General features: G+C 40.1%; 1 pseudogene; it reads left to right on the top strand.

Moving 5' to 3' along the window:
• Nucleotides 1–3,231: 3,231 nt before the first annotated feature.
• On the top strand, nucleotides 3,232–4,344 carry LOC128114131 (eukaryotic translation initiation factor 2 subunit 1-like; annotated as a pseudogene).
• Nucleotides 4,345–5,007: the final 663 nt, after the last annotated feature.

Below are 5,007 nucleotides of genomic sequence, written 5' to 3'. Positions count from 1 at the left end.
ATGTTAAACTTCTCCCTGTGTAGAAGCAACTTTGGGAGAGATTAATCTTATCTTGTCAGTGTCTCATTTGTCCATTCTGGGCCAGATCCCTGGCAGCAGGTGTTGAGTCTAGGTGTTGTCTTGTCATTGTTCCATATCTTCCTTGGGAATCTTGGGAGTTAATGCTAGGACCTGGGAGTCTCTGTTCGCTATAGTAAGCTTTTTTATCAAATAATTTAAATGCCATATTCATCAGATCTTGGACGGGTTTGAGGACCATTGTCTATTAAATATATCTGAGCCAAATAAATCTAGGCCTGATCTTGAAAACATCTCTAAGTTTGGCAACAATAACCAGGCCAATTTGTTATCCTGTAGATATATTAGTCGAATAGACCTCTTGAGTTCTGTTTTATTTATTTTCTAATAGCTTATAATTAAATAAGAATTAGCAGTTTGTGCTTTAAACTAGTATCTGGATGGCCAGATGACTAGCATTAACTTGTATTCATTAACACAGAGGACATGCAAACTCAGACATTCAAAACCAAACATACATGTGGCCACATTTTCATTCATACCTACAGAGTAGACAGACATTTTTAAAACTATAAACCTTTGGAATCTCAATGTAACAGCAGAACAGCAAAAGAAAGAAATCTGAAATGTGTTTTATTTTTTATATATCTCAAATCATTTTTTATCATCACTTAAGTCTTTTTATCCTCAAACCTTTATAGCTTGTTTTTATATATTTTAATAACTTGTATTTTTATATAATTTTTCCAAATTAAGAATTTTTTCTTCTTATATTCCCATACCTAGAACCTTTATATCTTAGACTCCATATAAACTTTATTTATATTTAAACCTCATAATTTATTTAAACTTTAAACTTTAAAGTTCTATATTTTTATATTTTAAACTACTTTCTCAGACCCAAAAATCATGTATTTAAACTTTCATCCTCATATCTTAGGTCTTCATATTTTTATAAAACATTATATCTTAAAATATCTTTATTTCTATTTAATTCATTGAGTTATCCTCTACTTGGAATTTGATACAGTTTTTTTCTTATCTTAACCAATAATAATTTGTAACCAATTTTCTTAAATGATGGCAAGTATTTGTAACCCATTGAACTCAAATGACCAAAATCCATGTATTATATTTTTTTTCCTGTGGAAACAAAAGCATAATTTTTTTTAAACCTGATGTATCTTTAACATTTTTTAAGCATAGCCAAGACAGAGAAGGGTTAAGATGGGAAGCTAATGACGAACTTGGCTTAGGAAGGAAGGGAGGGGGATTTAGATTCAGAATGTGTAGGCAATAAACTCCCAACCATCCCTAGCTCCCCCATCTCTGCCTGTCTGTATAGAGTGAGCATTTCCCCCCTCTGTGAGAGCCATATGAGCCTCTCCTGCAGGCTAACACCAGCCCTGTCTGTTCTGCTCCAAGCTTCCTTGAGGAAGGCATCTCCCCACTCAGGGCCTCTCCTGCCCTGTCTCCCCATGCGTGGAACCCTGTTCTCTGAGAACTCAGCTCCCTGTTTGGGGAGGGCCCAGTTAGGGCCATTGGAGGCCCCAGTCTCAGACCTTCCCAGGGGCCAGGGAGTGAGGAGCACTCATGGCCAGGCTGATGAGCTTCCAATGCTGCAGGTCTGATAGCAATAAGGAAAGCTAGTAGACAGAAACAAGTAACATTTATATAGCCAGTGGTGAAAAGATTGATTTCTGGCTTGGTCAAGGGGAACAGTAGCTCTTATGGGAAAGGCAACTTCACTGGGATCGGGAGTTTTTGTTTTTTTCTTCTCTACCTCTTCATACCCTTTGCTGCAGCCTAGTTCTCCCTGCTAGGGCAGGGTCTGCAGGAACCACAGGGAGCTCTTCCTTAGTCAGCAGCAGAGGTTCCCTCCGGAGGGCAAGTAAACATTGTCAGAGGCCCATCCTGCACTGCAAAAGGTGACAAACTTCCCTTTGTGAATCAATCATTCTATTGTGAGCAGTGGCTCACACATCCTTCCAGTATGGTAGGCAAAAGTCTAGGGTGGAAAAGGGAGACTGTCCCGTAGCATCCGTCTTAGTCAACAATAAGAACAATTAACATGCTACACACAAAACCAAGGGCACACCAAAACAAACGTTGCCCCAGGAGACAACCAACAAAGTTCCAAGAACAATGATAGCCTAATGTGCTCTGGAGGGAGTGACCCTCCAGGCTCAGACACACCAAAAACCATCCAGACTCAAGGCTCTCAGTCCTCAGTTAAACAGACCGAGGGTTTCCACATCCCCATTAAACAAGGTCCAGAACATCTTCTGGAATCCTGTGATCCTGGTTCCAGTGCATCCACTGGCTGCCACTGGCATTGACCGTTACTGGACCACTTCACAGATCTAGTGTGCCTCAGAAAATAAACGTACAGAGTCACACAAAGACAAGGACAAACAAAGACACACAGAAACTTACTGGCCAGTTAGAAAGCCCTGAGATTAGAGTCTGGGGGAAGCAGGGGGATCCCGGGCAAGCCCCCAAAGGTTGTGCCTGCATCGTAAGACCCCCAAGCAAGACCACCACAGAGCCAATATCTGATGCAAACACACAGACATTTTTTAATAACAAAGCAAGCACGGGGCTTGGTCTGTATTCTAAACACTCACTTGAAGGGGTTTTTATAGGAAAGGTTTACACGCGGAGAGTTACATATCTTGGGATTGGATGAGGGGGCTAGGGGTGAGGTAGTTCTTTGAAGTTACTGGCTGAACTATAAGCATGAGGTTACTGATGGCTAACAGGATTCAGGGTATCTACAGAGACATAAATTTTTTACTCCCTATGTCCTGCTTTTGCTGAACCCAGAATATATACATTCAGATTTACTGTTCCAGTCCTATTTTCCCATGGGTTCAATTTCTGGTCAGTTGAGTCCATTACTCCCCATATCCTGTTTTACCAAGTCCAGGACATATAGACTTATTGTTTCAGCCTCATCTTCCCATGAGTTCAACTTCTGGTCAGTTCTAAAACTACTGGTCAGCAAATACCTTTAGAGGAGGGTGGGGGTGTGTGTCTCTCAAGATGGCTACTGCTTTTTCCCTTTCAGTGACCATTAATAAATCCTGTCGGGGTTGAGCGAAGTGCATGCTGAGGAGGTTCGGTGTCCACTACTGGTGTACCGAGTCTCTTCATTGGCATTAAGGAGCACAGTGTGGGACCCCGGTTTGGGATTCACACATAGAACTCAGAATGCCGGGTCTAAGTTGTAGATTTTATCAACACAAATTCCCAGAGGTGGAAGATGTAGTGATGGTGAATGTAAGATCCATTGCCGAAATGGGGGCTTATGTCAGCTTGTTGGAATACAATAACATTGAATGCATGATTCTTCTTAGTGAATTGTCCGGAAGACATATTCGTTCTATAAACAAACTGATCCACATCGGCAGAAATGAGTGTATAGTTGCCATTAGAGCAGACAAAGAAAAAACCTATATTGATTTGTCAAAAAGTAGAGTTTCTCCAGAGGAAGCAATCAAATGTGAAGACAAATTCACAAAATCCAAAACTGTTTATAGCACTCTTCACCATGTTGCTGAGGTACTAGAATATTCCAAGGATGAACAACTGAAAAGCCTGTTCCAGAGGACTGCCTGGGTCTTTGATGACAAGTCCAAGAAACCTGGATATGGTGCTTACGATGCCTTTAAGCATGCAGTCTCAGATCCATCTATCTTGGATAGTTTAGATTTGAATGAAAATGAACGAGAAGTACTCATTAACAATATCAATGGGTGTTTGACCCCATAAGCTGTCAAAATTCAATCAGATATTGAAGTAGCTTGCTATGGTTATGAGGGAATTGATGCTGTAAAAGAAGCCCCGAGAGCAGGTTTGAATTGTTCTACAGAAACCATGCTCATCAAGATTAATCTAACAGCTCCACCCAGGTATGTGATAACAACAACAAAACTAGTGTGAACAGAAGACTTCTCTGTTCTCAGCCAGGCCATGGCAGTCATCAAAGAGAAGATGAAGGAGAAGAGGAGTGTGTTCAATGTTCAGATGAAGCCCAAAGTGGTCACAGATACAGATGAGACCGAACTTGCAAGGCAGCTGGAATGGCTTGAGAGAGAAAATGCAGAAGTAGATGGAGATGATGATACAGAAGAAATGGAGGCCAAAGCTGAAGACCAGCCTTGTGGAAATCATTCCAATTTAAGGAATACGATGCAGCCTTCCTGGCTGTAAACCCTAGACTTGAAAGTTTTCCAGTACTGAAGACTTCAAAGCTGAATAGTTTTATTTCCAAGTATTTAAGTATTCAACACAAGAATCTAAATGCCCTCCCTCATACCAGCTGTTTTCACGGAGATGCTCTAACACCTCACGCAGTTTTTAAGGGAGTGGCTTGATTTGACCGGAGACAAATCTTAAAGAGCAGTCCTAAAATCGGGCCTTCGGTTTCCATTTCTGATGTCTCCGGATTGGCACTCTTATGGTTCAGTGCCTTCATGAGATTTACCAAGGGGCGCCCAGCATAAAGAGTCCAAACTTTCTATATAAAATGTATTCAAGAAGATTCAAATAAATTTCCGGGGTAGTTAAAAAAAATAAATCCTGTCTAACATCTTGCAAATTACTCATCATTATCTCCATCTTCCAGAGAAGAAATATCAGGTAATTGCCCTGGACACCCAACTGGTCCAATAAGGTTTGGAACCCAGACACTTGGGGCTAAAAGTCTGTAGTAGTCTTAATGACTATATTGATGACTTACTGATCTGTTAGAAATCTATGAACAATACAGGTAAGACAAACTTTAAGATAATTTTATTTCAGACTTTCTTTTCATTGAAAAACAATTTTTATCATTGAAATATTAATTTTCCTCCACTTAAATCTTCTTTTCAGAAATAATTATAAGAAATGTATGGTCATTTAATGCTATTAACAAATCTTATCAACTGTGGAAAAAAAGAATAATGAGTTGATCATCACTCATTATCCTAAGAGGTGATGTGG

This window comes from Peromyscus californicus, unplaced genomic scaffold, assembly GCF_007827085.1.
Source record: "Peromyscus californicus insignis strain IS unplaced genomic scaffold, ASM782708v3 Scaffold_19__1_contigs__length_69161282, whole genome shotgun sequence".
Taxonomy (NCBI): Eukaryota; Metazoa; Chordata; class Mammalia; order Rodentia; family Cricetidae; genus Peromyscus; species Peromyscus californicus.
The sequence above is the reverse complement of the archived record's forward strand: the minus strand, read 5'-3'. Positions and strand labels throughout refer to the sequence as shown.